Source organism: Triticum aestivum, chromosome 1A, assembly GCF_018294505.1.
Source record: "Triticum aestivum cultivar Chinese Spring chromosome 1A, IWGSC CS RefSeq v2.1, whole genome shotgun sequence".
Taxonomy (NCBI): domain Eukaryota; kingdom Viridiplantae; phylum Streptophyta; class Magnoliopsida; order Poales; family Poaceae; genus Triticum; species Triticum aestivum.
In genome coordinates, this window is record NC_057794.1 from 337,107,195 (window position 1) to 337,120,711 (window position 13,517).

Below are 13,517 nucleotides of genomic sequence, written 5' to 3' on the forward strand. Positions count from 1 at the left end.
CGTAAACAAAATCACACGATCTTCATCTACACAAATTGTGCGCGATTTCACCTTCACCTTCCTCATAACCCACGCGCTCATCCTCGGATCTATCTTTTTCAGCAATGGTAGTTTTAGCATTCCCTTGAAACCGATCTCTACCACAAGCCACCTCTTGTAATCATCAAATTTCTGGACAACCTCAACAACATGCTTCACCGAGAGACGTGAGGTCAACCCTGGCTGCTCCTCTAAGTCTTCTGATGCCCAAACAACATCATCAGGTGACAAATCTTCAGCCACAGGGCCTTCTCCCAGGAGATCCACGAGCTTCATCCTCTTCGTCCATCTAAATGTCGATAAAATGTAAGAAATCATCAAAAGGGAAGCGAATCTCGACCCCAAAACGCAACCAAACGCATCTAAAAATGTATATGCATCAACTGTAGTTTAGAAGTCACTTACCAGACCAGCTTACAGGCGGCTTGGCAATCAACGCAGCAAGACCTCGTACCACCACACCTCTAGCTCCTCTTGCTGAGACGAGATCTCGATCTATATTGCCGCAGCCTGGAGAGGAGCGGAGCCTTTCAAATGTCACCATCTCCAGAGAGAGCTGCCTATAGACACAGCTGGGAGAGCAAAACCGATCGGGCCCACCTGCCTGATACAAACATCAGCCAACGCGGACAAACACGCTGGGTCCTGCCGATCCGCCACGTGCTATACATGCATAACGTTCAGGCAAACAACCCGTCTGGTCCCTATAATCAAAATCACACCCATAAATAAATTCACTACGTTGAGCACTAAGACTTCATTAATACTGGGCCAACCAAATGTACAACCAGAAGCTTAAACAACCCATAACAGATACCTAGAACACATACGACGGCGTCCCTCACTACCACCTACCATACATCAACCTTACCATCTGGTGAGCACACACCCATAATCCATACCAGCAGCAACTACCAGCACACCTAACCACTACCATTACATGACGTAGGGATACATAAACCTCGACAGCAGATTAGCATGCCTAATCCCTGTCAAACACGCGCATCATGCTTGAAGCAACTACCAGCACAAGGATGGCAACGCAAATAGCCATATTCCCAACTGACACCACCAGATTGATTGATGCAGGGTCAAGCGCGATGGTAAACTGACGAGGAGCAACGGCCGCCGCACCATGCACATATCCTTCACCATCAATTGTCGCCGGCACCTGCGGGAGAACCGGTGCTCCATTCTGGCCCCCTGCCACACCATTCATCGCCTGCAACTGCCCACCTTGACCTCCTCCCCCGACTTCATTTTCTCCTGGATTGATTTGCGCCAGCGGAGGCGCCGCCGGCCCCAGCGAAGCCAAATGTTCGGCGTACGCTTCTTCCCACCTGTAGAAGTCGCACCCACCTTTCTTCGGCTGCCATTGGTATGAGAAATCGATTAAATAATCAACTCTTAAGCACATCAAGAACAAAAGAAAATCTCTTACATTGTGATTACGACACTTGTAGAACCTCTCCCCCTCGAACTGACCAGTCCTCGCCACGAACGTCACCACATGCCTACCACAATCCGGGCATGGAACTATAGGCAGCGCAACCGGATCTGCGACTTGGTTCACGTTCGCCATGAGCTCTCTCTAGGGTTCGTAGTTCTCGATTTGGGGGCGAACTGAGGTGCAGTCGGGCGGAAATGAGAAGATAAGGACAGGGTGGGTGGGCCACTGTCATAAATGCCCTGGCTGCACCGCACAACCACCGCTTTCCGTCCACTGACGGTCACGGCGCACTTAATTCATCACAAACGGCTCTTCCGTCAACATTGACGCCTGAGACTAAAACGTCCGTCCATGACCGCCTCTGTTATTTCCGTATCCTACATTCATACATCTCGTATGCCGTACATGTACCACCTACCAACTTATAATAAACCGGCCATCCCGCATCTCAATAGCAGTTTCGATGGTGCACGATACCAGGAGCGCACGCGCTTGTGAGCTCCTACGAATTTTCGTAAGGAAGATTGGCTAGAAAAATGGAGCTAAATTTTGGCATGAGATAATTATTTGGATAGGAAAGAGTGCCCTAGAAGTTTGGGAGAAATCAAGAAAAGATAGATGGCACTTCCTTCACAAACTGTCACTCGGGACAGAATTGAAGAATGAATATTGTTGAATTATTTGTGAGCTGGACAAGGAAGGTTTGAACATATTTGGGGAAGATATGATCCAAAGAATTTATGAGAATTTTTTGGGAATAAATGGCAAGGCAGAAATATAGGTTGCTTCACAACCTAGGCCAAACAGGATTATTCCTTTAATAGAAAAAGGAATGTTCCTAAGAAAAGAATTTTGCTTTGGACTAGAATGGAAATGACATGATCTTGGAAGAGATTTGAGAATGCTGAACCACTTGGGAGAGGAAAGAATGATGATCTCCCATGTTTCAAGTCCATAGAGCTGCTCCGAAAGAAAAGTCAAAGAAAAAAACCAAAGAAAATAAAAAGAAAAATAATAATTACATATAAAACATCCAAGATTGATACTATAATAGCATGAAACATTAAAATTACAGATATGTTGGAGGCGTATGAGTGGTATGCAAAACTTTGTGAAGAATTCACTTTCTAGATGTAGATCTCTGTAAAGACCCTCAAGATTCAGATCTTTGTGAAGACATTCACTCACAAGATCATCACCCTTGAGAAAAGTCTTCTGACACCATTGACAATGTCAAAGCCAAGATAACTTCTTGAGTAGGTTGCCTCTCGACAATGGACCTTCCAGCACTAGTGCCACGTCAAAGGCCGCGTTCCCTGCAATGACCGGTCAATAGCAGACGCGCCTACTGACAGGCGTAGAGCTACACGACAAGGCTACAAGTAGAGTTGTATCGATTTATAGCGGTGCGGATTGAGCTATCAAGTGGAGAGAAGGCCTCCAACCAGATTAGGTGGCATGCTCGGTGAATCACCTCCCCTTTTACCATGTGCACGACACCTCACTAGTGATGTGTCACAGTAAAAGGTTGTTGTCACTAAAGCCTGCCACGACAAGACATGCGCCTACACCACGGCAACGGGATACGAGGCCACATACCCACACATTTAATGCGGTAGATACGCTAATGTAAATGTATTATAGATACACTATTGTAGCCACTGTGTTGACCCATTATGAGTATAAAAGGAGGCCCATGCTACGTAGATAAGGGTTTGACTCTTGACAGTTTACTTCCACATGTGAATACACTTTCTTTGGCCTGGCAAGCCTCGGCAAGGAGAGTGTGTCGTTGTAACTTTCAATTCATCACATCCAACAATATAACCTAGCAGGACGTAGGGTATTACGCTTTCTAGTGGCCTGAATTTGGGTAATAAACAACCTTCTCGTAGATAGGGATTTTGAGTGTGTAGTACCCCGACACCGAACCAAAAAAGGGGGCATATTTCATCTCTGCTGTCGTGTTTTGCACACGCCACTGCTTGTACCCGGTGGACCCCTTGTTGGTTCCGTCCCGTGCAACTTCAGGTGACCCATGGCGTATACAAGGAAGATTCCAAGAGACGTGGCGTCGACGACAAGACGTTGGATTCATGGAGGAATCTACCTCGTACGTAGCCGACTAGGATCCATGTACCCTAGGACCCCCTAGTATCCTATATAAGGCAAGGGATCAGGCTCATAGATATAAAACTTACAATCTCTCAGTACGTTGTACACCTGATACACTCCAACGCAATAAAGCACAAAACATGATGTAGGGTTTTATCTCCCCGGGAGAGCTAGAACAAGGGTAACTCTGTGTCCCTGTTACCATTGTTTCAAGACACTTAGCATAGGAAACCCTACCAAGGGATCTGCCAGATTTAACTCCAACACACCCCAAGTGAAGCATGCAAAGCGGCATGTCATCAGCATGAAGCATGGAGACCGACGTGCAACTCCATCGTTGCCTGGCTACTTCTTCCTTCCACCTTTGGACTAAGGGCGAAACGCCTCACGATCACCACATGGGAACCTAACCGTCACACACGGGACGGATTCGCTGGGTCTTGTTTTTTTCAAGAGTACGCCAATGGCGTACCATATTATTATCGAAGGCAGAAAGTTAATTACAAGAGACTAGCGATGAATGCGAACATTCAAGCCAGCAGACTCCCACAAGTTCAACTAAGGCTGCTCTCTCACAAATTGTTGTAAACCTCCTACACCTATCCTTGCACACCTTAGATCCTGCACCTCCTTTGCGATTTGGCATAGCAATTGCCCGAAATTCTTGAATTGCAGCGGTCTGTTGAACATGTTGGGAAACGTCACGTGCAATTTCAGAAAAAATCCTACGCTCATGCAAGATCTATCTAGGAGATGCATAGCAATGAGAGGGGAAGAGTGTGTCCACGTACCCTCATAGACCGAAAGCGGAAGCGTTTGACAACGTGGTTGATGTAGTCAAACTTCTTCTCGTTCCGACTGATCAAGCACCGAACGTATGACACCTCCGAGTTCTGCACACGTTCAGCTCGATGACGTCCCTCAAACTCTTGATCCAGCAAAGTGTCGAAAGAGAGTTTTGTCAGCACGACGGTGTGGTGACGGTGATGGTTAAGTGATCAGTGCAGGGTTTCACCTAAGCACTACGACAATATGACCGGCGGCGTGGAGGGGGGCACCGAACACGGCTATGAATCAATGTTGTGTGTTCTAGCGGTGCCCCCTTCATATATATAGGTTGGAGGGGAGGAGAGGCAGCCAAGGGGCGCCCCAAGTAGGAGGAATCCTACTTGGGAGCCTCCCAATTCGGCCTCCCCCCTTCCATATTCATCCGGAGGGGGAAGGAAGGAGGAGGGATGAGAGAAGGAGGGGGGGGGCTGAATTGCTCCCCTTCCTTTCTCTCTTCCCCTCTTTCCTTCCCCCTTAATTTGGCCTACATGGGTCACACCAGCCCCCTAGAGGCTGGTCTGTCCCCTTCTTGGCCCATTAGGCCCATGTAGTTGCCGGGGGATGCCCGGAACCCCCTTCCGGTGACACGATATGTACCCGGTACCCCCGGACACTTTCGGTGTCCGAATATCATCATCCAATATATGAATCTTTACCTCTCAACCATTTCGAGACTCCTCGTCATGTCCGTGATATCACCTTATACACTGAACAACATATGGTCACCAAATCACATAACTCATATAATACAAAATCGTCATCGAACGTTAAGCGTGCGGACCCTACGGGTTCGAGAACTATGTAGACATGACTGAAACACCTCTCCGGTCAATAACCAACAGCGGAACCTGGATGCTCATATTGGTTCCCTCATATTCTACGAAGATCTTTATCGGTCGTACCGTAATGACAACATACGTTATTCCCTTTGTCATCGGTGTGTTACTTGCCTGAGATTCGATCGTCGGTATGAAGATACCTAGTTCAATCTTGTTACCGGCAAGTCTCTTTACTCGTTCCGTAATACATCATCCCACAACTAACTCATTAGCCACATTGCTTGCAAGGCTTATTATGATGTGCATTACTAAGAGGGCCCAGAGATACCTCTCCGATACTCGGAGTGACAAATCCTAATCTCGATCTATGCCAACCCAACAAACACCTTCAGAGATACCTATAGAGCATCTTTATAATCACCCAATTATGTTGTGATGTTTGACAGCACACAAGGTATTCCTCCAGTATCCGGGAGTTGCATAATCTCATAGTCAAAGGAATATGTATATGACATGAAGAAAGCAATAGCAATAAAACTGAACGATCAATATGCTAAGCTAACGGATGGGTCTTGTCCATCACATCATTATCCTAATGATGTGATCCCATTTATCAAATGACAACACATGTCTATGGTTAGGAAACTTAACCATCTTTGATTAACGAGCTAGTCTAGTAGAGGCTTACTAGGGACACTGTGTTTTGTCTATGTATCCACACATGTATCATGTTTCTGGTTAATACAATTCTAGCATGAATAATAAACATTTATCTTGATATAAGGAAATATAAAATAACAACTTTATTATTGCCTCTAGGGCATATTTTCTTCAGTCTCCCACTTGCACTAGAGTTAATAATCTAGTTCACATCGCCATGCGATTTAGTTCACATCTTTATGTGATTAACACCCATAGTTCACATCGCCATGTGACCAACACCCAAAGAGTTTACTAGAGTCAATAATCTAGTTCACATCGCTATGTGATTAACACCCAAAGAGTAGTAAGGTGTGATCATGTTTTGTTTGTGAGAGAAGTTTAGTCAAAGGGTCTAACACATTCAGATCCGTATGTATTTTGCAAATTTCTATGTCTACAATGCTTTGCATGGAGCTACTCTAGCTAATTGCTCCCACTTTCAATATGTATCCAGATCGAGACTCAGAGTCATCCGGATCGGTGTCAAAGCTTGCATTGATGTAACTCTTTATGACGAACTCTTTATCACCTCCATAACCGAGAAATATTTCCTTACTCCTCTAAGGATAACTTTGACCGTTGTCCAGTGATCCACTCCTGGATCACTATTGTACCCCCTTACCAAACTCATGGCAAGGTACAATATACAGCATATCATACTTTATAGAACCTATGGTTGAGGCATAGGGAATGACTTTCATTCTCTTTCTATTTTCTGTCGTGGTCGGGTTTTGAGTCTTACTCAACTTCATACCTTGCAACACACGCAAGAACTCCTTTGAGTATTCCATTTTGAACTACTTCAAAATCTTGTCAAGATATGTACTCATTGAAATTTTTATCAAGCATCTTGATCTATCTCTATAGATCTTGATGCCCAATATGTAAGCAGCTTCACCGAGGTTTTTCATTGAAAACTTCTTATTCAATTATACTTTTATGCTTTCTAGAAAATTCCACATCATTTCCGATCAACAATATGTCATTCACATATACTTATCAAAAAGGCTGTAGTGCTCCCACTCACTTTCTTGTAAATACAGTCTTCACCGCAAGTCTGTATAAAACTATGTGCTTTGATCGACTTATAAAAGCGTATATTCCAACTCCGAGATGCTTGCACCAGTCCATAGATGGATCACTGGAGCTTGCACATTTTGTTATCACCTTTAGGATTGACAAAACCTTCTGGTTGCATCATATACAACTCTTCTGTGAGATATCCATTAAGGAATGCAGTTTTGATATCCATTTGCCAGATTTCATAATGTGGCAATTGCTAAACATGATTCAGACGGACTTAAGTATCGCTACGGGTGAGAAAGTCTCATCGTAGTCAACTCCTTGAACTTGTCGAAAACCTTTTTGCGACAAGTCGAGCTTTGTGGACAGTAACATTACCATCAGCGCCAGTCTTCCTCTTGAAGATCCATTTATTCTCTATGGCTTGCCGATCATCGGGCGAGTCAACCAAAGTCCATACTTTGTTCTCATACATGTATCCCATCTCAGATTTCATGGCCTCAAGCCATTTTGCGGAATCTGGGCTCATCATTGCTTCCTCATAGTTTGTAGGTTCATCATGGTCTAGTAACATGACTTCTAGAACAATATTACCATACCACTCTGGTGCAGAACATGCTCTGGTTGACCTACGAGGTTCGATAGTAACTTGATCTGCAGTTTCATGATCATTATCATTAGCTTCCTCTCTAGTTGGTATAGGAATCACGGGAACGGTTTTCTGTGATGAGCTACATTCCAATTCGAGAGAAGGTGCAATTACCTCATCAACTTCAACTTTCTTCCCACTCACTTCTTTCGGGAGAAACTCCTTCTCTAGAAAGAATCCATTTTTAGCAACAAAGATCCTGCCTTCGAATCTGTGATAGAAGGTGTACCCAACATTTTCTTTTGGGTATCCTATGAAGACGCATTTCTCCGATTTGGGTTCGAGCTTATCAGTCTGAAGCTTTTTCACATAAGCATCGCAACCCTAAACTTTAAGAAACGACAGCTTAGGTTTCTTGCCAAACCATAGTTCATACGGTGTCGTCTCAACGGATTTAGACGGTGCCCTATTTAAAGTGAATGCAGCTGTCTCTAATGCATAACCCCAAAATGATAATGGTAAATCGGTAAGAGACATCATAGATCGCACCATATCTAATAAAGTACGATTACGACGTTCGGACACACCATTATGCTGTGGTGTTCCAGGCGGCGACGTGAGTTGTGAAACTATTCCACATTGTTTTAAATGAAGGCCAAACTCATAACTCAAATATTCGCCTCCTCGATCAGATCGTACAAACTTTATTTTCTTGTTACGATGATTCTCCACTTCACTCTGAAATTCTTTGGACTTTTCAAATGTTTCAGACTTGAGTTTCATTAAGTAGATATACCTATATCTGCTCAAATCATCTATGGAGGTCAGAAAATAACGATACCCGTCGCGAGCCTCAACACTCATCGGACCACATACATCGGTATGTATTATTTCCAATAAGTCAGTGGCTTGCTCCACCGTTCCGGAGAATAGAGTTTTAGTCATCTTGCCCATGAGGCATAGTTCACAAGTATCAAATGATTCGTAATCAAGTGATTCCAAACGTCCATCTGCATGGAGTTTCTTCATGCGCTTTACACCAATATGACCTAAACGGCAGTGCCACAAATATGTTGCACTATCATTATCAACTTTGCATCTTTTGGCATCAATATTATGAATATGTGTATTACTACAATCGAGATTTAATAAACCATTCACATTGGGTGTATGACCATAGAAGGTTTTATTCATGTAAACAGAACACCAATTATTCTCTGACTTAAATGAATAACCGTAATGCAATAAACATGATCTAATCATATTCATGCTCAATGCAAACACCAAATAACATTTATTTAGGTTCAACACTAATCCCGAAGGTAGATGGAGTGTGCGATGGTTATCGTATCAACCTTGGAATTACTTCCAACACATATCGTCACCTCGTATTTAACTAGTCTCCGTTTGTCTTGCAACTCCCGTTTTGAGTTACTACTCTTAGCAACTGAACCAGTATTAAATACCGAGGGGTTGCTATAAACACTAGTAAATTACACATTAATAACATGTATATCAAATATACCTTTGTTCACTTTGCCATCCTTCTTATCTGCCAAGTATCTAGGGCAGTTCCACTTCTAGTGACCATTTCCTATGTAGTAGAAGCACTCATTTTCAGGCTTGGGTCTATCTTTGGGCTTCTTCATGGAGTGGCAACTTGCTTGCCATTCTTTTTGAAGTTTTATTTCTTTCCCTTGCCCTTTTTCTAAAGGAAATATGCCCTAGAGGCAATAACAAAGTTGTTATTTATATTTCCTTATATCATGATAAATGTTTATTATTCATGCTAGAATTGTATTAACTGAAAACTTAGTACATGTGTGAATACATAGACAAACTGAGTGTCACTAGTATGCCTCTACTTGACTAGCTTGTTAATCAAAGATGGTTAAGTTTCCTAGCCATGGACAAAGAGTTGTCATTTGATTAACGGGATCACATCATTAGAGAATGATGTGGTTGACTTGACCCATCTGTTAGCTTAGCACGATGATCGTTTAGTTTGTTGCCATTGCTTTCTTCATAACTTATACATGTTCCTATGACTATGAGATTATGCAACTCCTGAATACTGGAGGAACACTTAGTGTGCTATCAAATGTCACAACGTAACTGGGTGACTATAAAGATGCTCTACAGGTGTCTCTGATGGTGTTTGTTGAGTTGGCATAGATCGAGATTAGGATTTGTCACTTTGTGTATCGAAGAGGTATCTCTGGGCCCTCTCAGTAATGCACATCACTATAAGCCTTGCAAGCAGTGTGACTAATCAGTTAGTTACGGGATTGAACTAGGTATTGAGATACCGATGATCGAATCTCGGGCAAGTAACATACCGATGACAAAGAGAACACCATGTATCGTTATGCGGTTTGACCGATAAAGATCTTCATAGAATATGTGGGAGCCAATATGAACATCCAGGTTCCGCTATTGGTTATTGACCAGAGACGTGTCTCGGTCATGTCTACATAGTTCTTGAACCCGTAGGGTCCGCACGCTTAACGTTCGGTGACGATTGGTATTACGAGTTTATGTGTTTTGATGTACCGAAGGTAGTTCGGAGTCCCGGATATGATCACGGACATGATGAGGAGTCTCAAAATGGTCGAGACATAAAGATTGATATATTTGATGACTATATTCAGACACCGTATGAGTTCCGGGGGTCATCGGATAATTATCGGAGTGTTGGGGGGTTATCAGAAACCCCGGGGGGACTAATGGGCCAACATGGGCCTTAGTGGAGAGAGAGAGAGGGCCGGCCAAGGCAGGGCCACGCCCCCCCCTCTAGTCTGAATTGGACTAGGGAAGGGGGGCCCCCTTTCCTTCTGTTCTCTCCCTCTCCTTCCTTCCCCCTTCCTCCCCCTAGCTGGACTAGGAAAGGGGGAGTCCTACTCCTACTAGGAGGAGGAATCCTCCCCTCCTTGGCGCGCTTCCAAGGGCCGGCCGGCCTCCCCCTTCTCCTTTATATACGGGGGCAGGGGGTCACCCTAGAATACACAAGTTGATCATTGATCCCTTAGCTGTGTGCGCTGCCCCCTCCACCATAATCCACCTCGTTCATATCATCGTAGTGCTTAGGCGAATCCCTGCGATGGTAGCTTCATCATCACCATCATCACGCCGTCGTGCTGACGAAGCTCTCCCTCGACACTTAGCTGGATCGAGAGTTCGTGGGACGTCACCGAGCCGAACGTGTGCAGATCGCGGAGGTGCCGTACTTTCGGTATTAGGATCGGTAGGAACGTGAAGACATACGACTACATAAACCGCGTTGTCATAGCGCTTCCACTTACTGTCTACGAGGGTACATGGACAACACTCTTTCCTCTCATTGCTATGCATCACCATGATAGATCTTGCGTGTGTATAGGATTTTTATTGAAATTACTGCATTCCCCAACAATGGCATCCAAGCCAGGTCTATGCGTAGATGTTATATGCACGAGTAGAACACAAGGGAGTTGTGGGCGTGGGTATATACATATTGCTTGCCGTCACTAGTTGATTCTTGATTCAACGGTATTGTTGGATGAAGCGGCTCAGATCGACATTATGCGTACACTTACGCGAGACTGGTTCTACCGATGTGCTTTGCACACAAGTGGCTGGTGGGTGTCAATTTCTCCAACTTTAGTTGAATCAGATTCAATGAACAGGGTTCTTTCTGAAGATCAAAAAGCAATCACTATACCACATTGTGGTTTTTTATGCCGTAGGTAAGAACGGTTCTTGCTCAGCCCGTAGCAGCCACGTAAAACTTGCAACCACAAAGTAGAGGACGTCTAACTTGTTTTTGCAGGGCATGTTGTGATGTGATATGGTCAAGACGTGATGAGATATAAATTGTTGTATAAGATGATCATGTTTTGTTAAAGTTATCCGCAACTGACAGAAGCCTCATGGTTGTCTCTTTGTTGCATAAGATGCAAGAACCATATAATTGCTTTACTTTATCGCTATGCGATAGCAATAGTTGCAAAAGCAATAGTTGGCGAGACGACCATGTAACAACACGTTGATAGAGATCATGGTGTCATGTCGGTGACGATTGAGATCATGACGGTACTTTGGAGATGGAGATCAAAGGATGATGATGACCATATAATGTCACATATTCTGATTGCATGTGATGTTTATCTTTTATGCATCTTATTTTGCTTAGTACGGCGGTAGCATTATAAGATGATTCCTCACTAAATTTCAAGGTATAAGTGTTCTCCCTGAGTATGCACCATTGCGACAATTCGTCGTGCCGAGACACCACATGATGATCGGGTGTGATAAGATCTACATTCATATACAGGTGCAAGCCAGTTTTGCACGTGGAATACTCGGGTTAAACTTGACGAGCCTAGAATATGCAGATATGGCCTCGGAACACTGAGACCGAAAGGTCGAGCGTGAATCATATAGTAGATATGATCAACATAGTGATGTTCACCATTGAAAGCTACTCCATCTCACGTGATGATCAGACATGGTTTAGTTGATATGGATCACGTGATCACTTATATGATTAGAGGGATGTCTATCTAAGTGGGAGTTCTTAAGTAATATGATTAATTGAACTTAAATTTATCATGGACTTAGTCCTGATAGTATTTTCATATCTATGTTGTAGATCAATTGCTCGCGTATAGCTTCCTCATTTTATTTATGATATGTTCCTGGAGAAAACTATGTTGAAATATGTTAGTAGCAATAATGCGGACTAGCTCCGTGATCTAAGGATTATCCTCATTGCTGCATAAAAGAATTATGTCCTTGATGCACCGCTAGGTGATGGACCTTTTGCAGGAGTAGATGCAGACGTTATGAATGTTTGACAAGCTTAGTATGATGACTACTTGATAGTTTAGTGCGCCATTCTTTAGGGCTTAGAACCGGGACTTCAAAAACGTTTTGAACGCCATGGAGCATATGAGATGGTCCAAGAGCTGAAATTGGTATTTCAGACTCATGCCCGTGTTAAGAGGTATGAGACCTCTGACAAGTACTTTGCCTACAAGATGGAGGAGAATAGGTTAGCTAGTGAGCATGTGCTCAGAATGTCTGAGTACTACAACCACTTGAATCAAGTGGGAGTTAGTATTCTTCCAGATAAGATAGTGATTGACAAATTTCTCTAGTCACTATCACCAAGTTACTAGAACTTCGTGATGAACTATAATATGCAATGGATGACAAAAGTAATTCCCAAGCTCTTCGCGATGCTGAAATCAGCGAAGGTAGAAATCAAAAAAAGCATCAAGTGTTGATGGTTGACAAGACCACTAGTTTCAAGTAAAAGGGCAAGAGAAAGAAAGGGAACTTCAAGAAGAATGGCAAGCAAGTTGCCACTCCCATGAAGAAGCCCAAAGCTAGACCCAAGCCTGAAACTGAGTGCTTCTACTGCAAAGGAAATGGTAACTGGAAGTGGAACTGCCCTAGATACTTGGTGGGTAAGAAGGATGGCATACTGAATAAAGGTATATTGGATATACATGTTATTGATGTGTACTCTACTAGTGTTTATAGCAACCCCTCGGTATTTAATACTGGTTCAGTTGCTAAGAGTAGTAACCCGAAACGGGAGTTGCAAAATAAACAAAGACTAGTTAAGCACGAGGTGATGATGTGTGTTGGAAGTGATTCCAAGGTTGATAAGATCACCATCGCACACTCCCTTTACCTTCGGGATTAGTGTTGAACCTATAATAAATGTTATTTGGTGTTTGCGTTGAGCATGAATATGATTGGATCATGTTTATTGCAATACGGTTATTCATTCAAGTCAAAGAATAATTGTTGTTCTATTTACATGAATAAAACCTTCTATGGTCATACACTCAATATAAATGGTTTATTGAATCTCGATCATAGTGATACACATATTCATAATATTGAAGCCAAAATATGCAAAAGTTAATACTGATAGTGCAACTTATTTGTGGCACTGTCGTTTAGGTCATATTGGTGTAAAGTGCATGAAGAAACTCCATGC